Source organism: Molothrus aeneus, chromosome 1 (genome assembly GCF_037042795.1).
Source record: "Molothrus aeneus isolate 106 chromosome 1, BPBGC_Maene_1.0, whole genome shotgun sequence".
NCBI classification, from domain to species: domain Eukaryota; kingdom Metazoa; phylum Chordata; class Aves; order Passeriformes; family Icteridae; genus Molothrus; species Molothrus aeneus.
In genome coordinates, this window is record NC_089646.1 from 80,428,772 (window position 1) to 80,456,336 (window position 27,565).

General features: G+C 39.1%; 1 protein-coding gene across 5 annotated transcripts in view; it reads left to right on the forward strand.

Moving 5' to 3' along the window:
* The window catches only part of CTNND2 (catenin delta 2), a 637,790-nt gene that overhangs the window by 210,846 nt on the left and 399,379 nt on the right, over positions 1–27,565 (forward strand). Inside the window, exon 1 of one of the 5 annotated variants that reach the window (XM_066559772.1) lies at positions 8,544–8,724. The exons of the other annotated variants lie outside the window; for them this stretch is intronic. The gene's annotated coding sequence lies outside the window, so the exon portion shown is untranslated. Of the gene's footprint in view, positions 1–8,543; positions 8,725–27,565 lie in introns of those variants that run through there. 5 annotated transcript variants of the gene reach the window in all.

The following is a 27,565-nucleotide window of genomic DNA, read 5'->3' on the forward strand; positions in this document are numbered from 1 at the left end:
TCTGAGTACTTCTACAGCCAAAACAGAAATCCATTAAATCTATATAGCAGTTTAATCTCAACCAATAATTGCCCATTAATCTTGCTGGAAATACACATTTTCTTCAGCCCATTGCCAAGGCACAAGCTTGAGGAAAAAAAATGAAGTATTTAATCAGTTTTTTAAAGTTTGTTAATGACAAATTCTGGCTGACAGATTAAAAAATTAGGTCCGCTGCATTGGGGTGCATTCAGTTTTTAAAAAGTGATTAACTATATGCCAAGCTGTCAATGAAATTTTGCATGAAAAAAGAGGAGTTGTTAACATTATTATGTCTCTGCCCAATGATTTTATAATGTCCATTTTAAATATACATAGAAAAAAATAAGTCAGCATCATACAGTAATTTTCAAAAAGTGAAGTTTTTAACTATGAAAAGAGAAGCCTGAAACACCTTTTATGCTCATTCATAACCTCCCCCAATTTTTTTCTCCCATCAGTTTGATTTTAAAAACACTTCTGTATTTCCCTCTGAAATTTTAGTTGCATCTGCTAGGTAACTGAATTGAACACAAATTTTGGCTCTTCTGTCCTGAAGAACTTCTCCTTATTCTTGCCCTCCCATCAAACCATGGCTGCATCCTGGGAGACTCAGTTTTCCAGTGCAGTTGGATTTGCTGACACAGGTAGGTCATGGCCTGGGTTGATTTAGAAGTCCCACACTTGCTAAATAATTCAACCTATTTTATGGCTACTTGCTTAATACCCAGTTTCTGTGGAGTTGGTAAAGTGTCTGACAAAAGGTCAAATTGATTGCACTGCTTCTCTCTGTTGAACTTTTGCTGCTTCCTCATGCTGCTGTCCACATATCTTCACTTCTGATTGATTTTCTTAATTCAAAAATTGATGCAAAAAAGTCTTTTCTAATGAAAAGCATGTTTGTCAATATCCTCCACTCCCTTTATGGATTTCTTTGCGTTGTTACTTTGATTACCAGCTCCTGACCTGTTTATATTCTGGTTTGCTTTAAAATCCAAATCTTCCTTCTCCAAATGTGTAGTTTCATTTTAAAGATCTTTTTGAGAGCAGAAAGCAGCCTCCTGCTACGTGACCTGTACTGCATTTTTATATTCAGAAAGAGAAGAAAAACAACCTGTTGTGAGCAGCAAGTCTTTATTTCTGGTCAGAGATGAATTCCCAGATAAAAGGATATATTTCTTCTTTGCCTTGTGACACAAAGTCAGACTTCAAAAGCCTTCTACTTGTTCAAAGTGACTTGGAGGCTGAAGAAGTGACACCGTGTAAGGCTGTATATGACACACACCACTGCTGTGCACTTGTTCTGTGCAAAGTATCAAGTCTTGAACTCTTTTTAGTTTGATAGAAAACCCATCATAATGTTTGACTATTACAAAGCTTCAGCATCACAGATGTTGAACTTTTCTTGACGCTTGTATACATCATACAAAACGAAGCAAGTGAAGCTGTGTTACAGACATTGTTTTGTGTTGTGATGATGAATTGTTTCTGCCACTGATCACCATGCCAGCAATGGACTACATGGCTGTAATAACACATTTTTACATTCCATTTGTTAGTTCCAGTATTGATTAATCTTTTTCCAATGTAGCCTTAGACTTTCTTTGAGGTTAAATGCAGCAAATTTTGAGGATTTCTCTATTTAAACAGTAAATACTAACTAAAAAAGATCCTATAATTCAAGTGAAAATAGCCCACATAACCCAATCCTCCAGGATTTTATACAGTTGAGCACATCCTCTCATTAATTTGGTTTTCCAGAATTCTGTATTGTTGAAGTTAAATAAGAATACACATGTAACCAAAGGACCTTCCCTCCCTACATTTCTTAAAGTTGTCCTAGAAGGATGTGAACACGAACTCTGAACTGGCATCAAATTTGAAAGATCATATTTTGATCAGGAAATCTTTACTAACAACTTGATGTGAGGGAAGTGAATTGGCAGTCCAAATGGAGATTGGTGACAAGTGGTGTCCCTCATTGATTGGTGTCAGGAGTGGTGATGTTCAGCATCTTTGTTGGCAACATGGACACTGGGACAGAGTTCACTCTTAGCAGGTTTGCTGATGACACCAAGCTCAGTGATGTGATCAACACAACAGAAGAAATGGATACCATCCAGCAGGACCTGGACAGACTTGAGAGGTGGACCTTTGCAATCCTCATGAAGTTCAGCTAGCGCAAGGTGCTGCGTCTTGGTCAGGGCAATCCCAAGCACAAATATAGACTGTGTGGAGAATGGATTGAGAGGAGCCCTGTGGAGAAGGACTTGGGGGCATTGCTGGGCAAGAAGCTTGATGTGAGTTGACAATACGCACTTGTAGCTCAGAAGTCCAACTGTATCCTGAGATGCATCCAAGGAAGCAGGACCAGCAGATCAGTGGAGGTGATTCTGCCTGTCTGGTCTGCTCTTGTGAGACCCCACCTGGAGTGCTGCATCCAGCTGGGGAGTCCCAAACAAAAGAAAGACAAGGACCTGTTGGTTTGAGTCAAGAGGAAGGCCCTGAAGATGCTCAGAGGGCTGGAGCACCTCTCCTATGAAGACAGACTGAGAGATTGGGGCTATTCAGCCTGCAGAAGAAAAGGCTCCAGAGGGACCTTATAGCACCTTCCAGTGCCTAAAGGGGGCCTACAGGAAAGCGAGAGGGATTTGTTACAAGGGCATGTAGTGACAGGACAAGGGGGAATGGCCCTAAGCTGAAGGATGGCAGGTTCAGTTTAGATATTAGGAAGAAATGTGGGTGGTGAAGCTCTGGAATGGGTTGCCCAGAGAGATTGTGGATGCCCCATGTGTTCAAAGTCCAACATGGATGGGGCACTGAGCAACCTGGTCTAGTGGAAAGTGTCCCTGCCCATGGAGGGAGGGTTGAAACTACATGATCTTTAAGGTCCCTTCCAACTAAAACTATTCTACAAATCTGTGATTCTTTCCTCTTATCCTAATGCATTGTATTTTGCATTGCTGGGCATCTAGTAGATTTTTCTCATGTTGTGAACAGGCAATGAAGCTATTCTGGATGACTTACCTAGTAGTAATGCCCACCAGTGCACCAATTTTCTTCTGTTTTAACTATAGATATTCAGGATGAAATATTATGAACAAATTGCAGATTAGGCTACAGATTAGTCTCATTTGTGCTCATTGCAATATAGCCATAAAATGCACACAGATGGTAGAAACAGAATATTCTTTGGAGGGAGAATTTCTTCAATTTCTCCTATATTCTCTGCATAAGTCAACAACCATGATTTGAAAACAAGGGGAAAAAAATCCGCAGCATCAAGGCTTCTGTGTCCTCTTTTTAGGCTTGCATTTAATCTTTCTGATAGTGAGGAGTACTAGGTAGCACAGAATAGTACTGACCATTGAGCACTGCCTGTGAGAGGTGGGTGGTGTGGGTTTCTGGAGAATGAGATTATCTATCAGATCCCATGGTTCTGATGGTGATTAAATCATCAACAGGAAAAAACATGCAGATTACACTGTGGAATAACCTTCTTCTTTTTTGCTCTTTTTTGTCCCATGCCACTTCTCTAATACAAAGCTCAGAGCAGCTTTCTGTAATAAGGCTCTGCATAGCCCAGGTGATTCATGTTGTCTCCAAGAAACTGGGATTATCTTCAGCATGCCTTCTGAAATCGCTTACTTTCTATTCTATGACTTAAATGTGGCTCACATTCTGCAAAGTTCTTGCTGAGTGTTAAAAACATTTAGCAGTGATGTTTTTCTCAAAGCTGCTACATAGTAGTAGGAAATTCTTAGTGGTTCTTTTAACAAAGCTGGCTACCAAATGGGCATGTTCTCTTCTTGCTTTCTGTTACTGAACTGGTTGTTCCCCCAAACAGGAAAACAGAGTAAGTCCTAAAGACTCTGTGGCCTGTAATACAATTTTAAAGTAATTTTGCTATTCATTGGTGTTACACAAGATAAAGAGAAAAAGTTGGTGGAAATAACTGCTATCTACTACTGTCTATACAGACCCTGAAAAAGGCTTTCTCCATTTATTATGCAAGAACAAAATGCCCTGTTTATTCAATTTGCCAGAGCTTAGTATGTCATGGAAGAAAAATTGTAGGGATCTGCAGGGCCACCGTGCCCAGTATCACACAAACCTCTTGCTTATTCTTATAGTGGTCGTCCTCAGAGGGTTATCAAATCAAGAGAGAAACCTGAATAAAATATAGTAAGATATTCTGACAGAGGCCTGAGCTTCTGAAAAGCATCTGAAGTTTTGCAGTATTTGAGGACTATTTCATGGTAACTTAGTGTCCCAGAAAATGCTAGTAGAGAAAAAGGAAAAATTCTGGAGTAATCTCTGTCTGCATATGCATAGATTGTCAAGCAGAAGAACAGCAAAGAGTCCTCCTAGAAATGGTTTAGGAGGAAAAAAACCCTACCCCAACTCAGTACAGAAACTATCTCAGTAAATATCTTTATTTACTTTATTTCGTGTAAATGAAATAGTCTTATTTCTAGCAGGTACAGCAGTTTATCCTGTGCATGAGTGTTGGCTCACTACACACATTAAGGATAGCACAAGCTAACCCTTAGCTCTGGCCTTAGTAGAACTGCATTGAAATGTTTACAGATGTATCTTTCCTGAAAACATAGATTGCTGTATTGGTGTTTTTCAGTCAAATTACAATGAATCCACCTAGGCACTACACTCTTGACGTTTGGAAATGTTTCAAATTATTCTTGATGAGCCAACATGAAAAAAGGGGAATGGGCACTTGTGTAGATTAAAGTGAGGTGTGAATGTTTGCATAAAAACACTGAATTATGGTTCAGAGATAACTGTTCATGTGTTGCATGAATAAAAGAAAAATCACACACCTGATCTTCTTTCTCAGCATTCCAACTAAAACACAGTTTTCCTTTTATTCGAGTAGTTCAGGGATAAATTATAGGGTTTCTTTCTGTTTCTCTCTGTTCAAACTCTCAGTTTGCACAGCTTCAGCATACAATGGGTCAAATATCAACAGAGCACTCAAGGAGTTGATCAATTTTAAGTGTGTAGGAGTTTCTGTGATTCAGAAAAAGTAGGTATTCTACTCATATACAGTAACAGCATATGGGTTTGAAATGGGAATAGTTTTCCTCCAGTTTCATCAATCAGTTTTATGAGATAGAATCCCTTTATATAAAGATAGCAATCTGCACAAATGTCAAATGATTGAACAACTCTTTCATGAATATGTGGCAATCCATTTTAATACCAATCATTGATTTTGGCAATGAGAGTGAAATCCCTTTGAATTGTATTGATAGGTTAAATTTCTGTATTAAATATACTGCAAAATGGCCTGAGTGTTGCGCAGTGCTGCAATAGATGCAATAACCTGATAGTACGTGTTTTCTTATTTTTTTAACAGAGCTTTTCTGAGGTGGTGATGCATATTCGCTCATTGAAATGAAACAGGATGGCCCTTCACAATATTTTAATAAAAGAGAACATGCTCAGGCTGCTATGTAATTAACTTATGCCTTTGAGATATTCTTGCAAGTAGACTGGATTTTTTCCTATTAAATTGCCATTTATTTGTGACCTTTAATGTATCACAAACAGTCTTCTTTCTACATCCTAAGCAGCGCTGGAGAACAACAATAAACTGTTGTATTGCTCTCCTTAAATGACACTTACAGCTTGGCAGAGTTACAAGGAAGCTGGTAGGTTTGCCATTCAGGAGCTAAAATAAAGGACTTATCCGTTGCTCCCAGCAACATTTTACTTCCTTGAAATTTTAGAAATACAATTAACGGTTGGATTTTTCCCCCTCCAAAAGTTTCTGGGATAAGTAGCTGATTGTGTCTAATAATAATAATAATAATAATAATAATAATAATAATAATAATAATAATAATAATAATAATAATAATAATAATAATAATATTCCTTTGGCCTCAGCAGGTGTTTAAAATAAGTTTCCAGTGCTAAACCTCTGAACCTTCTTTGGAGCTATCTGTTTCTTCCCTCACTTCTGGGAGGAAGCTGAGGGCAACCCCTGCACCTGGCAGCACACACAAACCCAGGCAAGATTGGTAGAAGCCAAATCAGCTACATTTTTGTCCCTTCAACCCCTGAAATGCTGCTTTTCCTTCCTCAATGTGTATGCCTCGTCCCGTCAAATCAAGGAAAAGTGACCTCAGCTTCATTGTGACATTTTGAGAGAAGGATACTGAAGCGTGCAGTGAAATTTTATGATTCCTAATCAAAAGTGGTAAATATTAATGATAGGGAATGTTAAGTACATGGTCACTGGGGTTCAGAGAAAGGGGTGGCTCTATGTAAGTAGAAAGGAGCTGCTTTTTTGAGATCTCTATTGAATATGGAATTTTAAGAAAAGGCTAAAATGCACGTCTCTAGTCAAGTCCTGCAGCCTTTTACCTAATCATTGGCAGCAAATAACAAAGGCTGTGTGCAAGGAATTCTTTTAAAATTAAAATGGGTATAAAAATTACATTAAAAAACTTGGGAAGGGCTCATTTTGGAGTCTAAGCTGACAGTTTATTCACACAAAGTATTTGAGTATGAAACTTAATATTTATGTGAAAGAAGAGAAGGCTATTTTGCCTTTTGTATATATCATTATTTATATACAAAATAATGGAACAGTTGTTTTCTACCAGCATTCAGATCACAGAGGTGATCTGGAATGGAATGGAAATGCATTTACTGAGTAAGGCAGTTTAGCAAGAAATTTTTAGGAGCAAGTTAAATCTTTTTGACTTCATTAGAATAATTGAACCACTTTAACATTTGCACCATGCCAAAAATACCACTAATCTTTTATGGGCATAATTACACCTATGGGGGTCTTGCCTGGGATTGTAGAATATTTCTCATGAATATTGTTTGAGTTTCATTTCCATCTTTGGCATCTTGATCCTTGACCCAAGAGCTCTCAGACTTCAGAGTGCACACAAGGTCTTGCTGCATTCAGTGGCAAGTAATGCTGTACATAGATTTGTTCCTAGCAATGTGGTTTGGAGCCTCAGAGTTGTCCCCACTGGATGCTGGGCCATGCACTTATCCCTTAGCTTGTGACCTTGTCACCTGTTGCTGTGCAAAAATTCAAGAGTAAGTTTTATTTTCTAGATGACTGTATATTTTAAAGTTTCACAGCTTCAGGTCATACAGTCTGCAAAGCAGAAGTTTAAAAGAAAAGTTAAAAAAATAATATATGCCCCAAAATGTAATTTTATGTATTGTAAGAGACTGATAAGACCTGTCAGACTCTGATATGGAGTTAAATCCATTCAGTGTGAAGTTATGCTATGCATAGAATCATAGAATCTGACTCATATCTGAGTTGGATAGGACCTACAAGGAATGTCAACCCCTGGCCCAGCACAGGACAGCCCCAAGACATCACACCACGTGCCCGAGAGCGTTGTCTGAACACTTCTTGAACTCTGTCAAGCTTGGTGCTGTGAACACTTCCCTGAGGAGCTTCCAGTGCCCAAGAATCCTCTGGGTGAAAAACCTTATTCTAATATCCAGCCCAAACCTCTAACACAGCTTCAAGTCATTCCTTTGGGTCCTATCACTGGTGACCACAGAGATCAGTGTCTGCCTCTCTGCTTCCCCTCACAAGGAAATTGTGACTGAAATGATGTCTCCCCTCAGTCTCATCGAGGGTGAACAGACCAAGTGACCTCATCCAGTCCTCAGTGCAGCTGCTCCTTAAGGCTTTTCACCATCCCTGTGACTCTCCTTTGGATGGTCACTAAAAGCCTAAAGTCTTTTTTGTATTGTGGCACCCAAAATTGCACACAGCACTCGAGGTGAGGCTGCCCCAGTGCAGAGCAGAGCAGGACAATCCCCTCCCTTGCCCGGCTGTGATGCTGTGCCTGATGCTCCCCAGGACAGGGCTGGCCCTCCTGGCTGCCAGGGCAATGCTGACACAGATTCAAGTTGCCATCCACAGGACCCCCAGGTACCTTTCCATGGCGCTGCTTTCCAGCCTCTGGCTCCCCAGTCTGCCCATACACCCAGGATTGCCCGTCCCAGCTGCAGAATCCGACACCTTCCCTTGTTAAACTTCGCAGGGTTGGTGACTGCCCAGCCCTCCAATTTGTTCACTGGTAGCTTATCGACTTCCCTCAATTAGAAAGCCTAAATGACTATACCTGTGTGTGAAGATTGATCTGCACTCAGGTAGAAAAAAAAAGAAAATGCTGAAGACATGTGTGAGCCAGTGGCAGGGCCAGGGGCTGCTGCGCCCGCCCGGCTCCCGGCCCGTGTCGCCGAGGGCCGCTTCCCCGAGCCGCTGTCGCGCTCGCTGCACCGGGGGGCGGCTCCGGCGGTGCCGGGGGCGCGGGGGGCTCGTCCCGCCGTTGCCATGGAGCCCTTTGTGCCCGCGGAGCGCCTCCCCCGGCCCGGCAGCTGCCGCCGCTGCCCGCGGCCCGGCCGCGCCCCCGGCCCCCACCCGCCTCAGCGCACGGCGGCGCGGGCTGGGCTGGGCTGGGCTGCCCTGCCTGTTGTTGTCGGCCCCGCGCTCTGCCCGCCGCTGGGAGCGGCCGCTGCCGTCCCGAAGTTTCCTTTTGTAATGTTAAAAGGAGAGGGGGGCATCAAAAAAAGAAGAGTAGAGCTGCTTGAGCCGCCGCTCCGGAGAGGAGGGAAAGTCGCCCCGGCGGTGAGGAGGCTTCCCAGGCGCAGCGAACTGATTCGGGAGATTACTTTACAAGTGGGCGACATAAGGTAAAGCCTGAAAGATGGATCGCTTATGTGAGATGGAATGGGAGCTTTCGTGGAAAGGTTTATGACTTGTCTTGAAACGTCACTTTTGAATGTCTTTCGGATGGTGTTCGACTTCAAAATTCTGTAAGTCTCTTACCGTAGGTAGCATAATTAGCCACATTTTAGAGTTCACAGGAAAGGCAAGAAAGTAAATGTTACTCTTCAGTATCTTATTTCCCCCAAATGCCTCGTGTTCTTGTTCAGCAGCGCTTGATCTGACTGCGGTTATTTCTTGGTGCGACCCGTCTAAAGCAAAGCTTTAAGTAATTCCGTAGTTATAATAATTCAACCAGCCGATCTTCCTTGTGCAAAATGTATTTCTGTAGATGCATGCTTTTGAGTTCACAGACCTGTTGCTTTGTACTTCCACCCTAGAAAATGTTCTCAGTAAAATACCATATACTCAACTGTAGTGATATATCTCTTTTCAAATTATAGTCTTATGTAGATGAGAATGGGATTTGCGTTTTTATAATTATATGTAGCCTTTCAGACTTTGCTGGGGGCTTTTCAGGTAGGTTTTTTTGTTTGTTTGTTTTTAGATGCATCAGCTAATTTGAAATTCATTACAGATAGCAAAAATAATGCATGATTATGACTTGCTGGTTTCATCTGGTGCTGCCCAAGTCCCAGGGAAATGTGACTGACTGTTCAAGGGATTAAATAAATGAATTTCATGTGGAAGTCAGTTGTGTGGAAAAAGTCCCAACAGCCTTCTTTTACACAGATCTGTATACTTGTTAAAGTAACAGTTTTATCTTTTGGCTGAATAAATGAAATATATAAAATGTAAAAACAAACCACCCTTCCTTATGTCTAGTACTCTCTACTAACAATAAAAAAAAGAGAGTTTTTAGAGCGTGTTGTTTTTATGTATTTTTCTCGAATCAAAACACTGCAGGAATGTCTTAATGTGTTTACTAGGTGACTGCATTTGTGCAGTTAAAAGAGTAAACATGTATCCTCCCAAAGTCCATAAGGACTGAAATACATGACTTTGGGGATTTTTTTTCTGATACAATTAGTTTTTATCAGTTAAAGTTGGAAATTAAAGGTTTTCTAGATCAAAATGGTATAACTACGCAATGTTAGGCTAAGTGCTGGGGTGTTTTGTGGTGTGGGTTTGGTTTGTTTTTCCTTTTTTTTACCTTCTGGTAATCTAGAGTATTCATCTTTCTTCAGATGTTCCCATCTTTATTAGACCAATAAGAACTTCTGCAATTACTTCAAGACCAAATTTTATTTCAAAAAAAGTTTTCTAAGACAAATTTAACATTTGACTAGCGCTCAGTAGTTTAAAGTGCCGTGTGCAGTTGATCCAAGCTTTTTCCCACTTGATCCAACTAATCATTTTAACTAGTTTGTACCAGTAGACTGATTTTAGTAAGACTGCTTAACTTGTTCTGTGGTGTTTTTCACTTGACTGTGGCATCTTAAAGTATGCGCATTTACTGTGGATTCTTTCAGTAGCTTTCTAATTGCAGACAGTTTAATTTTAGTGGCTTCTGAAGTCTTTTAGAGAAACTGGGTACCTTCTTCCTCTACCTCTTAAGATGTGCTGCATAAAGGCCCCAGTTGGTCTCAACGGTGGGAAGAACATTTAAGTGACTTAGAAACGCTCATGAAGGGCTCGTGAAACCTGTGGTGTCAGAGCACTACCTGGAGTTGTTACAGCAGTTAATTCCAGTCTCCTTTACTAAAGTCCTCTGAGTCAGGTGTAGAAATAAAAATTCAGTGAAGTTCCTAATACAGTGTGCTCTCAGTGGAACCTCCTGTGGTTGATAAATATTTCAAGAAGCTGAAAGTTAGTGATACATTTTAAATGCACTGCTAAGCTGAGATACTTCATGGTCCTTTGCATATACATTTGCATTATTCATTTGTGCTGTGCATGTAGATAATGGGCCAAATCTATCTTTGGTATTACTCCACTGATTTCTGAGTAACTGAGCTAATTCAACCATATGTGTACATCTTGCTTTTTGGAAGTCCAAGGCAAAGTTGGAATTACTTTGGTGATTTTATTATACAGGCAAGAGTTGTTTGTACACTAACTATTAATGTTTGCTAGCTTAAGCATTTCTTCATTAAGATAATTGCAAGCAGAAGGTATAATTTAATTTTTCTTTCTTTTTTCTGAAAAAAACCCCATGGTTAATGTTTTAGTTGCTGAAGTGACTGAGAGATGTGATAAACCATCTTTCTGTCATTGGTAAAAGTTCATCCTCATAACCTACTAACTTAGAAGTTCTTGACACACTGCTTTGTACCATGATCTGTTTTAAGCAGCCTTTCGTGCCTTGGTCCATGATACTGATGTGCTGCACTTGTGTGTATGTGTATACAAACTGTACATATATCTCTATTTTAAATAACTAGGTACTTGCTTTAACTTAGAATGAGAGGCAGAGAAAACAGAAAATGGAAAGCCTTGATCCAATTGCATGGACTAGATTTAAAAAGCTGACTCTGAGCAGGTCATTCAGATTATATTCAGAGTATATAATGCATTTGATGGAAGCTACTATCCCTACATTTAAATGTGTATATGGAAGAGGTTATTGTTTGTGGGGGAGCTTTCTTTCTTTATTTCTTTCTTTCAGAAGATAATGATGTTGTAGAAATTTTAATGTCAAATTTAACTATTTAATTTTAAGATCCAGAGAGATCCTATCAGAAGACCCTTAGCATGGGGTTCATGCTATTATGAATAATTTCTGCCAGAGATCAAGGCCTTTGTATGGCATTCTCAGAATGCTCGTTCCAGTAATTGGCTTTTGAAAAAGCTAACCTGAAAATTGTAGCAGAAACTTTGTCCTCCCAACTGTGAACACTTGAAAAACATCTCTGTCAGTGTTGAGTGCTACAAAAATGTGCAGTTTTAGGGGTCTGGAAGAATAAGTAGGTGGAAACACAACTTTGATTACACTCAGTTTTGAAGTAAGGCTCTACTTAATACACTCTGTGTCTAACATTTTCTAATGACAGTGTGCACAGCCATCTTATTCAGCAAAAGTCCTTCCTGTTAGCACAGCATAGTGGAGCAAATCAGAACTTGGGAGTCAATAAGAAAAACACTTATACATTTAAGATGTTGCCAAGGAATTATCACCATTGTATGTAATTTCTGTTAAGACCAGTTCTAATAGTTTTATTCTCAGTGCAATGAAACATGTTGAGGTCAAATAACTTTTGTGGCTTTAGCCATTGTCAGAGAAGCTAAGTCTTGGGATACCTCTGTCTTCTGTGCCAAGGAATTCTGGAAAAGTCTATTGAGACTTCAATAAACATTTATTGACAATTTCTTCTAAAACTATAGGCAGAGAAATATTATTTTTTTAAATTGTTGAGAAATTATGTTAAATTGTTTGGTGATCAGCAGGCACTCAGATGTCATTACGTTTTTGGGGATTTTTTTCCTAGTTCTAGCATCAATATTCCTGGTAGTGATGAATACTGTTTTTTTTTTAAAGAAAACTTGTCTTCTTTTAAATAATATCACCACTTAGACACACCGCTGACACTGTGTGTGTCTAAGATATTTTGATTGTGTAATGAATAAATTAATTAATATTGATTATTGCCATTCTCTTAGCTTTGTACAAGTATTTTGTAAGGATATCTACATCTGGAGTGGTACCAAGCTGTCAATTTGGAAACTGAGGGTAGAAAATGCCTTTGCTTTCTAGTATGTACAGGCTCTCATTCTGGCATTTTCTCAGGGCTATTTCACCTGGCACAGGTACCCATTCCTTGTGATGTTTGCATGCACAGTGGCTCAAAGATGATGTTGGTTGCCGTGGTGGGAAAAGGGCAGACTGCTTGTCCAGCCTACTGGATGGCCCGGCAGACTATAAATAAGTTATAGCATTTCTTCTACAGGCTTGGTTGTGCAGTTGCTCATTTCTATTTTGTGAACCCACAGCACAGTTGGAATTTGTAGTAAATCTGAAGTCTAATAAGTTTGCTTTTCTGTGTTTCCAACTCTTTCCGCGTTTCTTAACTGACAGAGTTCGTGAATGTGCAAAAGGGACATGTCTGATACAAATCTCTTGCACAGAGGATTAAAATGACTGCATCATCAATAATGTCAGAGGGGTGTTGTTGACTAAAATGTAGAAAACAATATTTTCGAGTTTGTGAGGTCCCCCGGACAAAGGAGGAATTGAGAATTTGACTCCATGTTCTCAGAAGGCTGATTTATTATTTGACAATATTATATTAAAGATTGCTATACTAAACTATACTAAAGAAAGAGAAGGATACAGACAGAAGGCTTAACAAGAGTGAATAATGAAAACTTGTGATTGACTCCTCAGAGTCAGACGCAGCTGATGGTGACTGGTCATTAAATAAAAACAATTCACATGAAACCAATCAAACATTGACCAGTTGGTAAACAATCTCCAGACCACATTCCAAATCAGCAAAACAGGGAGAAGCTATCAGATAATTATTGTTTTCGTTCTTTTCTGAGGCTTCTCAACTTCCCAGGAGAAGAAATCCTGGTGAAGGGATTTTTCAGAAAATATGACAGTGACAAAAAGTGACGAGGAAATATTACACACTTGTAGGTTTTTTGCAGTTAATGGCCATCTTCAGAAGGATCAGTATTTTATTGCTGAGCCCAGTCTAGCATGAGCCTTCTAATCATGCTTTTATCTTTTAAAGTCTTGAAACCATTAGTTGTCACAAGATGGCCTTTAAGCAATAGAAAAGTCAGCCTGTTGCTGGAACTAACTAAGAAAACCTAAAACATTCTTCTAATGCAAGAGATGGTTAATTGACAATAGATAAAGAATTAAAAGAGAAGGACAGCAGAGATTTTAAGCAAAAAACCAAAACCCTTCAGATCCCAATAAACAGTTTCGCAGTTCTTTTTTTTTTTTTAAGGTTACAGTGCTACCTGTCTGCCCTGCCCTGATTTCAGGTTAGATTTCTTTTGGCTCCCCAGTTGACCCTCTCAGCTGGCTTTTTATGTGATAAAAATTGAATAGTCAAATTTCAAATTGAGAGTCAAGCGTGCAAATGGCTCCATGACAGCTTTCTGTGAGGAGCGGGTTCTCATCTTTGTCCTTGGTCTGTGCTCCTTTTCTCTACCTCAGTCTGCACAGTGGCTCTGTTGTTTTTCATTGTCTTTCTGTGGCATTCAAAGCCATTATGTATTCACAGCTCTATACTGCTGAGCTATGACTCTTTTTAAATAATTCCCACCTAATTGATACTCAGTCACATGGGTAAAGTCCTTCAAAAAAGCTCCTGCCAGCCCAGTCCCTGCCATTAGCTGGGGAGAGGGATGCTCCTCAGTTCTCATGTGAAATTCGGAGCCATTAGGGAGGGAAGTTTGTGGCTGCTAAATCAGAGGAAATATTTTTAGTGATCTCTCTCTAGCACTTTCTTTTATTTTTTTAACCAACTTTATGATATTCAGTCACAGCCAGAAGTTCTCAGATGGTTTAAAAAGAGGTATCAAGATCTGCTGAAATTAGTGGAATTTGGCTTACTTACCAGGAGGTGGATCTATGTTGGTTGCCTTATGTTGCCCTTGTAGTTATGGAAGACTTGCCTGACCTGATGGAGTCTGTATGTTTTGTTGTGCTCTTGCTGAAACTGCTACACAACTGCTTTAAGTAACTTCAGCCATAGTAAACTACAGCACATCTTGGCATATCCTGTGGAGGAGGTGAAATGTCACCAGCTTTATCTGCATAAACTGTATTTGAAATTATGTGCTCAGAAGGATGCAATTAAAAGAGGAAAGAAAATAATATATAAACTGCAAAAGCCTTTGGGCTTTCCTAAATAACTTTACAGCATCCTCACCTTATTTCTTCCCCTCTTAAACAGTCATAAGGGTAGACATTGCACTGGAAGTGTGTATGCTTGACATTCATAAAGTTTCAAACACTGATGTATTTTGGGTTTCATTTTAACCAAGCACAGATGCCTAAAAAGTAGTTTCCAGTATATTGTTTGCTGGTGCTAGGATCTGATGAATAACTTGTATTCCCTAATCTATTATTGAACAAACATATAGAAAAGAATTTAAAGCAATTTTATTTTAATATAATTGTTCCTGTATGAGATTAATACTACATATGAGTATTGAGTAACCCCAGCATTAATCATATTTCCTTCTTCATAATTCTTTTTCTGCCTCAGTTCACTGTGAGGCTATTTATGCTGTGGTCCAGCAGTGATTTGTGATTTTCATCACAAATAACAGATTCTGTGTATTCAGTACCAAAATATTGAATGTATTGAAATTGTAGTTACAGAGATGGAGAATTTTCCTTCAACAGTAGCATAATGGAGTGTATAGATTTCTCAGTCATTTTTTCTCATACGAGTTACTTGCATCCACTTTTGAGGGGGTCATGTTATACCTCCATTCTCCCATTACTGCTCTTGTAATGTGCTGGCATTCCATGGCTTTGGTTTGGTTTGGGGTTTGTTCGTTTGGTTGGTTGGTTGGTTTTTTGTTTATTTTTGACATTCTTTGGGTTTGTTTTGTTTGTTTTTGTTCTGTTGTGGTTTTTTGGTTTGGTTTTTTTGTCTGTGTTTTTACACCTATTGCTTAAATTTTGTTTCGTAGATGAAATAACTACTTTGTTCACTTTTCAACTGTAATGTAGTTATTGCTCTGGGTACCCTCTGTATTTGTTTCTAATAAGTATTTACCACAAAAAAAGTTATTTAACTATTTTTTAGTATACCTATAGATAGGGTTTTTCAAGTGCCATTGCCCCTCTTAAATAAGCTTCTGCAGTTTTTTTAAAGCCCATGTACATACACATACAATGCTGAATTATATGAAGAATGATATCAAAATTAGCCATGTCCAAATTAGCTCTCTATTTAAGTAGGAACTTTACCTGGAATGTGCATCTATATACTCCCTCAGTGCTCTTTGCACAAGTTGTATGGTCTTTGAAGAGTGGCCTTTCACGTAACATTATTCTTAACGAATTGTTATTTTCACAGTATCTTTTAGTTTGAGGATATTTTATTTTCACTGTGTTTAATGGTAGCTTAAAGTATATTTTTAAATTAGTGTTAAATTATCATAATGAACCTGTGCAGCATATCATAAATAAGTTTTTTTTCTAGTATTGTATGAGCTGTCTAGCTAATGCTGTAAATTACTTGCTTGGTAGCTGTAGTTCTGTGCTGAAGCTTCAGGGAGGCAGGTAAGGGGAAGGGGGAAACAAAAAGTAAAGTCTTAAAAGGTGGTGATATTTTGCGTTTGGACATCTAGCTGACATATTGGTCCTTCCAACTAAAGAAAAAAGGCTGCTGTTATTTTAACAGCGCAGTAAAAATGTATAGACATTTTCAAGAAAAGATTAAAACAGAAGGGTTTATAGATCCATCACATCTTGAATGCGACCCAAAGCACCTTTGCAATGTCCCTGTAGGCATCTCAGGACTGGGTTACACTCAAATGGAATGGACAAAGTTGATATTTTTTCCTGTGGACGACAGCAATACACTATCTGCTGCATCACCTGAAAAGATTCCTTAAAACTTACAGGATTTCCTTTAATGGATAAACTCTTGTGATAATAGCTTCTTGACACTTTTATCTTTAGGCTCTCTTCTTTAGGCTATGACACTTTTTTATTTTTAAACGTTGCCAGTTTGTTCCTGTGTTGGTGATGACTTGCACACAGACAAAATAGCATTGCTTCCGAGCATGTGCATTACACATGTGAATTTATCTCTTTGCAGAAAATGTTACCTGAACTAATACTCTGAAAATACCAGGAGTCTACTTCAAGTATATGAAATTTTATTTATAGCCTTGCCATCTGGAAAGACACAAGGCATCTCAGCCTTGTGAATGTGCTTGGTGATGTTTGAGGAAAAACAGAGGGAATAAATTTGGCTGTGGCTCCTTTGTCATCCATGTTCCTGCACTGCTAACATGAAGACAAGTGAAGGTGTTTTATAGGACAAGATGCTTACTATTTTAAACAATAGCAAAATTCTACATACTTTGGAGTGTGTTTGCTATGATGTGTAGACAAGTAAGTTATAAAGCAGCCACCCATCATATTCAAGTGCTCACAGGTGAAGGAGAAGCCCTTTGCATTGCAACTTGAGGCCATTTCTGTTACTTCCTGGATGGTCAGATACCAAGCTAGTAAGCTGGCAGCATCTGAGCTGAAAAATCTTGACATCCCTGACTTGAGTTTGCACTTCTGTGCTTTTCTACAGAGTACAATCCAAAAGCAACTTGACAAGTTTGGTTAGTGTGCTAAGCAGCCTGTGTTTCTGGGAGCCAGGTGATGTTAAAATCAGATTAAGTGTTTTTGTGCTTAATAGTGTTTCCCTGGTTGATCTCAGACCACTGAGGAAGTCTTGAGCAGTTGAGAGGGTGTCTGTTCTGGCAGGCTCCAGGATGGCCTTACTTCCTTTGGCTCTCCTGGCTTTGAGTTGTCTCCAGTGGCTTATGCAACAGAATGTTTTCTTTGTCATTACTTTCTCTTTTGTTTTTTCCTCAGGAATAATTGGGAGTAAACAAGTACAGCAGTGATTCTAGCATTGCTGCACCACTTTCTTTCTTCTCCCAAACTTTTCCTCTGTGTTCACTCCTGCCATTCTCTACTGATGCGTTATGAATGGGTCTTGCAATGTTCTTGAAGAGTTCTCTGAGTTAGGGGTGTAATTTTCTTGTCTGATATTATATATTGAACTATTTGTTGTTTTTCATTAGGAATTGTGTGTCTGAAATTATTTTATAATGAAATTCTGAGTTCTTTTTGAGTTATTGAAATGGTGAGAAATGACATATTTGGCTGTGGTAAATGCAGCATTAGATATAAGTGGACTCATTTACTCCTAAACAGGAATGCATGTACAAATAGCACCTGCATCCATCTAAAAAGAGTTTATTTTGTCTACATATGCATGAAGATTAAAATTTCTGATTTTCTTTTCCGAACAACATGTGATTTATTTGCTATTTTGTTTATTTTAAGATTTTGGGTATTCTTGAATCATACTATTAGTTAGTGCCCTGCTATCAGTTTTACGTACTTAAAATCTATTACATTATTTGACTGTCAGTATCTCATTACCCTGCTTCCTTCTTTAGTGTGTTCAGGGACTTGTACTCAGAAAGTCTGGTAGCAATAATCTCAACTGTTTTCCTATTCTTATTTTTAGTTCTTTGGCATCAGTGTTATAATGCCTTAAAATGAAAATAAGCTGGGATAAATGGATAAAGGCAGTGCCTGGACACTTGTTAATAACTGCCTTGGCTTATTTCATACAAATAGGGGTGGCTGTGGCATAGCTGCAGGATAGAGCTGCAGGATAAAGTAACTGCCTACTTGGCTGTGACCTCCAGATAGACCCTGGATATCTGTTTAGACAAACTCTAAAATGCCTTATGATTGGGCTTTTATTGCACATGGGCCTCCTAATGTAATCTTTTAACATTTTTAAGACAGGAAAGAGACAGAACCTAAGTTTTAATTAGTACTGGCTCTTGTAAAACAGCTGTCCATAAAATCAGTGAAATTCCTATTTGGACATAGGTGCATTTTCCAAGCTCTTATACAACCTCCTTGTGTGGGTTGCTGTCTTTCCTTCCTTTAAACATTTATTGTTAATATTCATGGAATGCTTTAAAAAATAATTAGACATTTTGTTATTTGGAGGGAGAAGTCAGATGCAGATTTGAGACAGTCAGCATTGGGACTTGGCATTTTATGATTGATTTTTCTGAATGGCAGAGTGGGTTTATTAAAAAACCTCAAACACACTCTTCTATCTAAAATCAGTATATTCGAAAAGGAATTTGGAAAAAAGAAATTATATACAAGCATTGTGAACAGATTGAAAGTTTTTCTGGGAATGGGAGGCCCAGTCATTACTGTTTGGCAGCACTTTGCTTATTGTTTCAGAATATCTTTGTGCATGACATAATATTTTTTTATATATAAAGGGATTAATTTGCATTATTATTTTTGTCATTCTCCTCATACTGATTTTAGTTGAAGTTTTGAAGCATGCATCAGTAAGGCACAATATAGCTTTGAAAAACAGTATTAAAAAATAGTTTGAAAACTAATTAAAAAAAAACAGTTTACAAACAAAATCAATTTGGCTCAGTTTACCAAAACATGAGCAGGATTCAGAAACAGCTTGTTGGCTGAGCTCAACAGCAGGAGAAGCTGTAGTCGATCAGTTCTGCCCTCTTCAGCAGGTGTAATACCATTTGATGGAAATTGCAATACATGGTTTCAGGGGACATGTGGATAATGTGTCCAGATGATAGCAACATCAACAAAGTATAGAAAAAAACAGGGGCAGATGTTTGGCTTATTCTGTCTACATGGTTACACGTACTTAAATTCACTGTAATGGAGTTTATCTACTGTCGTGTTGTGGTTTGCTCTCTTACAAAGAAGGATTTTATGGCAGGCTGCTAATCTTGCAAAACAGTTCACCTGTTGCAGCAACCATATTTTGCAGCCTTAGCTGCAGGATTTTTTACCTTTTTTTTTCCCCTACTCTTTCTTTTCAAATATATTGAAGTGCTAGGTTTGACTACAGTGGAATGAATTGCTTTATGGTTTTGACATACAACTGGGTATTCTTGCAGTGTGACTGGATAGTCCAGACCTTCACAGGCAGAAGAAGATAAATTGCACCCTTTTCAAATGTCACCCTTAGGAAAAAAAAAAAGCCTCTAGGTTTATCTAACTGAATAACTTTTACTTTTGATTTTTATATTCTGCTCTGTGTGTGCCAGAAGTATGTCTACTCCTAAAATTACTGAAATAGAATGTTGACTCAACTTGATCTATGGAATATAAAATGTATCAATAATTACTGAAAATATTTAGACAGATGTTTAATTTATGAGCCAATGTTCTTCAGATCCATTTATGTATAATTAAAAGTGGTGGTGTATCCAGCTGTTCTATCATCAGGAGGTCCTGTTGGCATGGGTAGGGCATCCTATCTCCATTATCTGCTCCTGTCTCTTTTCATTCCCACTACTAGAACTCCTTAAAATTCGAAATCAACACAGCTTGCAAATTTAAATTCAGTGCTTTGTAAGATTAATTCAAAAAATGTATTAAACTATAATTTTGAAGCTGATGCGAACATTTAAAGGAAAGGGGCTTTATCTGCTATTCATTTAATGCAGCACAAAATTAACATCTGAATCAAACAGCAAAATTTTAGTAAATAAGATGCAGCATTTATTATGAGGCCTCATTATTCCATATGCATAGTAATATTTTCAAAGTGTAATTTTTTCTTCTTCCTAAGCTGCTCAAAATGTTTCCCCCTGTTTTTCAACAAGGCATTGTGTGTTGATGTTTGTAATTAGATCATTTGCATACAGTCATTGTCATTAGAAAGTTAGCGTTTTCAGTGGTTGCAGTTGTTTGAGTTATCCAAAGCTTTCTCATTTAGAAATATTTGAAATTATAATTTAGGTCACATAGTTTTTGCACTATCCATTATTTGGAGTGTTATTTCTCACATGACTGCTTCTCAAGCTTAAGCTTGTTTCACTGTAAATAATTTTGTACTTTTCCATTTTAGTGGAATTCTAACTGTAGAGTATTTTCTTTTAGGGAATGCATCGTTGCAAGCTATTTATGTGAGGTACTGTATCCAGAGCCATGTGTACCCAGTTGCTATGGAGACACCTGTCATCCTGTCTTCCTAGGAAAGTGATAGTCCAGCCTGGCACCAAACATGCCCAAAGCAGTGGCGTGCAGAAAATTTGCTAGCAGGTACAAAACCTGTGTCACTGGCTTGAGAGATGTGTTCTGTAAATTCAGGAAAGGAAGGTAAAATCCTAAAATAACCAAACCCTATGCACTTTGGCTTACCTCCAGGAGGTTACGTTCCCCTCTGTCCAGTCCTGACAATAATCCAGTTGCCAAACTTCAATTAGGATTGTCTGTAGAGACTGTACCCTATGCAAGTACTGTCTCCAAAAGGGCTCCTTGCACGTCTCCTGTATCAAACATGAGCTGGAGGAACAAAAGGTAGAAACTGTCTGCAGTGTTTGTGAAGCTGCTTAAAAGGAAGGAAACTGATGTATAAGGCTTTAATTTTCAAAGTCCTCCTCTTTAAGTGGCATTACACTGTTGGAGGACTTTGCTCTTCCTAGAAAAGACATTAAAAGTGGTTAGAGGCACTTTATATTCCAATGATGCTGTCAAAGACATCCCAAACATTGTTGCAAGGTCTCTGCCCACTTTTCATGAATGTATTCAAGGGAGGGTATGGTGTATTTCTCTCTCTCTGTCTCTCTCTTTCTGGCTTTTCTCTGCAGTGGATATGAGCCAGAGAAATGTCTTTCCTGGTCAATGCAGTCTCTTGTTTGAGGAAATGAAGTAAAGTGCGTCCCATTAAATTATTTCTTTCATTCTAATTTCAGTGACTTTGCTTTTGGAAAGGATACACACTTTGCCAGCCATGTAATAAGAAAAACCAGTCTGTACTGAATAGGAATCAAGCTTTAGGGATGGGAAAGTAACACAATATTAAGAAAGCTTCAGCAGAGGTGAAATTTGCTTCAAAATCGTGATTTTGGTACACTGAATATATACTTTCCCTTTTTAAGACAGAGAGGAACTTGCTGTATAAATTTTTAGCACTTGCTAAATCAGTTTGATGTCACATTTTGCTTGTCACGTGATTGGAAAATGTAAAATACACAAGGAATAGACAACAGAACAGGTCCAGAAAATTAAGTAGCTTTTCTTTTATTCTTACAGTTTAGCATTGCAAATGTTTCTGGTACTTGTGTATTCCGGTCTGGTGAGACTCTCCTCGAAAGGGTCTGAATCCAAGGAACCAGACTTACTGAGCAAAGAGGCTTCTCAGGACTGTATCCAATGCAGCTATCAGACTAGGGCAAGTTAGTATTTTGCATGGCACAGGCTATTGTTTAGAGTGTCTGTGAGATGAGAGGAATAAATTTTGTAAGGTAAGACAAGTTGAACCATCTATGATCAATTCAGAAAATAAAACAATATTCTCCCATGTTAATATAATCTGATATGTTAAACATTCCTAGCCTTCAGGCTCACTAGGAAGAAGCTGCACCTCTCACTCTGATTAGACAGAGAAAAATTCTAGAAGATCTCTCTTTTACTACAGATGTGTTCTGAGAGGGAGAGTAATTTTGATTGCACAAAAAAAGTTACCTAGTGTGCCTGACAACTGTCTGGTCAAATTTTGCTGCTTCTGAGATGATGTGTTTGCCTCAGTAACCTTGATAAGGTTAGTTTCAGACAGGGCTGTGCTCCATGCACCAGGACATGCTGGGAGCTACCTGGCTGACGAGTGGCTTTGCCAAAAAAGGCCCTGAGGGGTCCTAGTGGACACCAAGTTGAGCATGAGACAGAAATGTGCCCTTGTGGCAAAGAAGGTAACCAGTGTCCTTGGCTGTCTTAGGAGGATGAGTGTTGCCAGCAGGTCAAGGTGATCTTTCTCCTCTTCTCAGCACTGGTAAGGCCGCACCTCAACACTGGCTCCAGTTCTGGGCTTGTTAGTTCAAGACAGATACAGACATATTGGAGGGGGTCCAGAAAAGAGCCACTAAGATGATGAAGGGAACATCTCTCCTTTGAGGAAAGGCTGAGAGCTGAGACTGTTCAGCCTGGGGTAAAGAAGGCTTCAGGAAGGAAGTCATCAATATGTACAAACACCTGAACAGAAGGTGCAAAGAAGAGGGAGTCAGATTCTTTTCAGTGGTGCCCAGGGAAAGGACCAGAGCCAGTGGACACAAACTGAAACACAGAAGGTGCTGTAGGAACACCAGGAGACACACCATTACTGGGAGAGTGACTGAACATTGGAACAAGTTTCCCAGAGAGACCATAGGTTCTTCTTTCTTAGAGATATTCAAAAGCTACCTGGACATGGTCTTGGACAGCTTGCTCAGCGTGGCCCTCTGTGAATTGGACAAGGTGGCCTCCAGAGGCCCCTGCCTACCTCCACGTTTCTGTGATCCTTTAAAGGTGCCTGCCATGCATGGTTAGGGCATATGTCTAGTGCTGATGCATTACATCCTGGTTTGTGAACAGGGTGGAGATTGGAAACAGACACAGAGTAATCTTGCATCTTAGTTACGTTGTGTAAGAGAGATTGCAATTCCAGATTCTCATTATTTCAGGCTAGCGAAGATCATTCAGAAGTGTCACATCGCATCTCATTTCTGTCTTTGAGATGTTTGGCTGTGCAAATCATATGGCTTTGACAAGTAATCCCAACACATGCACAGTTCTGAGATGCTGAAAAATACAGCTAAAACTTTGCTACCACAGGTTTGGTATTTCTGATTTGTGAAGTAAAAGCAAAGTTCCCCTTGTGCTGCTTCAGTTCATAGCAAGTACATATCACTACTTCCCCTCAGCCATGGAATGGCCAGAAATCCATCTGCTGTACAGTCAAAGTGCTCCTGGAGGGCAGGAGAGCCAAATGCTTTCTACCCATCCCAGATCTGCTCCGAACATACCAGCAAAACTGGGCACTCCATCCACCATGTCACATGAGCTTGAACCTCAGCAACTCTCACTAGGCATGAAGAGAGGTTTTCAGGCTGCATGGTGCTGCCAGGCCCACAGTCCCTCCCAGGATGTGCAATCAGCTTCACTCTTGTCCCTGATTTCTCAAAATGCCTTGTCCAGGGAGGTGAGAGGGAGCTCTACTGGAGGAGTGATTCTCATTCCCTCCCTTCCAGACCAGTTTGAAATGACTTTCCTGTTGCTGTCATGGAAATGGTGCCTGGAGTCACAGAAGAAGGACTATGTGGCATTCAGCTGCTGCCAGGTATGGGGAGGAGAGAGGCCTTATTTTACCCAGTCCAAATTCCCAGTGGGGGAAGAGATGTTAGATTTAAGATGAGGAGGCAGGGTAAAGAGCTGTATGGCTCTAAACTGCAGCCTGGAAACCATATCTGGAAATTAATTTGAATTGCCTCTCTGCCATTAAATTCACTTAAAACACTGAGTTTAAAATTCTGCATGCATGGCTTGTTTCCATTTACTTTGCCTTTCCTTTTCAATACTGTGACATCATGACCCTTTTTTTTCCTGAAAAGGGAACTGCAACTCCTCCCTGCTTAGCCTGCATTTGGAATCAGGGGCTTTAGTGTTATGCATTGTTTGAGACAGGTCTTGGACCTGTTGTCAACACTGCTAGAAGGTTCCTAGCAGGAACCCAGTTCCACAGGGATAGGTGCAGTTTTGATGACTGTTTTGCTGTAATAAAGACTTAAATTGCAGGTGACTTTCACAACAGTATCAATGAAATATTCTGATTGAAGTCATACAACAAATTTATTCATTCATTCATTATTTCTACTCATTCTCTCTTCCCTCTTTTTTTTCCTCCTGAATCAATGACAGTAACAATGATTCCTATGGCTCTCTTATTTTACAATTGTATCATAGGAATAATTTTGATATTCCTTCTGTAAAGAGCATCCCTGTAGAGATGCTTCTCTCTGTTTTTGTCTACTGACAGTTTCCTTGACATCATTTTGGTGGCAAATGAGTAGTCTTTGAACTGAAATCTGTGCTGTAATTGTGGAAGCAGCACAGTTGTCTTAGTGAGGCATGGTAATTCTGGAGTGCAGCAAGTGTTGCTTGTGTGTTTGAACTTCCAGAGGCATAGTCACAAATCCAGTCCAATATATTTAACTATTCAGAAAGATTATAGATTTGTACTACTCATTGTTTTACTTAAAATGAGTAGTACAAATCTATAATCTTTCTAATTGATTGTTTGAGAACTCAGTAGTAAAATCTGTTTAGTGTCTTATTGAAAGAATAGCATGGATTCCCAGTCTGGATTTTTCAAGGATGAAAATCTATTCTTCTGTAGAAAAACCTGATACATTATGTTTTCTGGTATCTGTTTGGTGGTAATAAATGTATGTTTCACTACCAAGAACAGCCATTGTTGGTTGGATGAACTGTCTTCAGTGATGACATCAAGTGTATGCTGACTAAAGAGTAACAGCAGGGCCATAATATGTAATATTGACTTCTAATACTCAAAAGCCACCTGTTTTCAGGTTTCCACGACCCAGCGTGTACTAAGTATGATGTACTTAGTAACCATCACAACCATGCCTGTTACATAAAGAGTCATCTTCTTTCATCTGTTTTCAAGTCAGTAGAGTGTTTCTGGGTCAAAATCAGAGCTATTGAGAGAAATCTCATGGTGTCTGCTATGGACCTAGGTGAGGAAGAAGAGGTGGATCAAACCTTCACTTCCAAGAGGCCTCAGGCTCTGGTTCTTAAGGGGGAATTCAGCCACTCTGGTACTGGGAAAACAGCACAATGGTGCATAATAATCTGGGACATTTCCAGGATGTGTTGAGAACAGCTTCTTCATGTGGTTGTGGATGGACTAACCAGGAGCTGTGCTCTCCTGGGCTGAATGTTTACCCTGTTGGAAGATAAAAATGTCAACAGCAGCTGCAGAGACTGTAAGAGCATAGAGGCCAAAGACTTGAGGAGGACAAGTGATCAAATAAAGACCTGAACTTCAGAAAAGCAGATTTCAACTCAGTCAGGGAACTTCTAGGAAGGATCCAATGGGAACCTGTCTTGGATGGCAAAGAAGCTCAGGAATGTTGGGAGATTTCCCAGTGCAGCTGCTTCTTGAAGTACAAAAGAGCAGTCTATCCCCCTAAGCAGGAAAAGGAGCAGACATAAAAAGAAATCAGTTGGAAAGGCACCAAGCTACCAAAAGAGCTCAAATGAGAAAAGGAGCACTGGAGCAGTGCAAAAGGGGACAAGCTTCCACAGATGAATAGAGAGGTACTGCTTCAGTGTACAGAGATGCAATTAGGAAGGCAAAAGCTCAGCTGGAACTCAAAGCAGCAAGAGATAATAAGAATAACTTAAGAGTTTCTGCAAGTATGTTAGCAAGTAGGAGTACAAGAAAGATACAGCTCTGCTGCTGCTAAGGGCCAGCGAGTTCATCAAAAATGGCACAGAAAAGGCTGAGGCATTCGGCCTCTCCTCTTGGGTAATGTCAGGCCCCAAAACTCTGTGTCAAAAAGAAACAGCAAAGCAAATGGCAAACCACTGATAATACAGAAGGGTCAAGTGTTGTTGCCCTTCAGCCCTACGGTCCCCCATAACTTTTTATTGTTGCCTAACTTTGTTGACCTGTTGCTCATTCCTTGTTTCAAGTCATTCTATATGTTTTAAACAGTGGAACATGGCACCAGAACTTCACTGGTGGACACCTTCAGCTGAGAGAATTTACCATTTATTTCCTGATTTGACTTCCTGTTTAAGAAAAACTTATCCATGTGGAAGCCTTCTAGATAACTTGTTCATGTTTATGTTAGAGGCCACAAATTCTCTTCTATGTTACAGACTGATAATTTTTCCAGTAAGACTATCTGGCTTGCTGGTCTATAGTCTTCTAGATCCCCCTGAAACTGGCATTACATTCAATGTCTTATAATTTTAAGCTGTGTATTTCTTAGTTTCTTAGAACTATTGAGCAAATACCATCTGATCTTCAATTTGCTACAGGTTGTTTTGTCAGTTTGTTTCATGACCTATTCACTTCAATTTCGGTCAGATCCTCTGATAAGACTCCCTCAGTGATTTCTTAGCACAAGAATTTCCCATAAAATAGTAAAAATTTCCATGAGGGATTAATTTGGTTTCTCTTCAGTGAGCCCTTTTATATCCTCACCAGTGGTTTTACAGGCTCTCCAGGCAGATTCTTGCTCCTGATGCATTTGGAGAAATATTTGTTGGTTGCTTTGATGCTTTTGGCTATTTGTCCTTTAAAATCAAATTGTGTTGTCTTGTATTCTTGTTTAACCTGTCGACATTTACGCTATTGTATTTTCTTCACTTGAAGATGATTTCACCTTTCAGAAAAAGGGCTTTTTTTTGTAACAGCTTCCTTTGCCCTTACTAACTTTCTGTGTCTTGACCTTTTCTTGATACACTGCCTTGATTCTGTACATTCATCATACACTTCCAACAATTATTTTCCCTGCTGTCTATAAATACTTTACTTTTAGCTTTAAGCAAATTTTTTGATATTTTTTTCTTAAAATTTTCTCTTTTTATGTGGCTCCTAACTGGCAGATGCTCTGCTTTCTGTGGGGATGTTGGATTCAAAGACAGAATGATCACTAAGGCTGGCTTCTCAGCTGCAAGATGTGAAACTATCTTGCTTGACCAAGTCAAGAATTTAATCTTTTCTTGTGGGCATCCCAAGCATCTGTGTATGATACTATCTAAAATTCAGCTTATGTGCCACCTTTTCATGTTACTTTCTTTCGTTTTCTGTACCAAGTGTTGGGGTAATTGGAGACTCTCAGAACTATTGCATTTTGTACCCATCTTTCAAACTACATCTCTGACAACTCAGTACTGCATCAACCCAGATATCAACTCATAAAAGGAATTTTTATTCAGTGAGATTGTTTCTTTTACTGGTTCTAAACTCTTTCCCTACCTATCCTTGCCCATACTATAAATGTTACCCTGAAGTACATGTTCCTTACCTATTTGTTTTCAAACAGGTGATTTTTAGACTATAATTTCATTATGAAAACGTTTTTACTTTGTTGAAAAGATGAGCTATTCATACCAGAAATTAGGAGAATAAGATCATAATGATACTTCTTAAAACTAACATTTTCATTACTAATTGCTTTTTTCTTTCATAAGGAACAATATGAATCTGTTGGGAATTTCATGAAACTGTGGTATTTCTTTAGGGTAGCCAGAAAAGGAATGGATTGCCTAATTATTTTACTAGTTCTCTT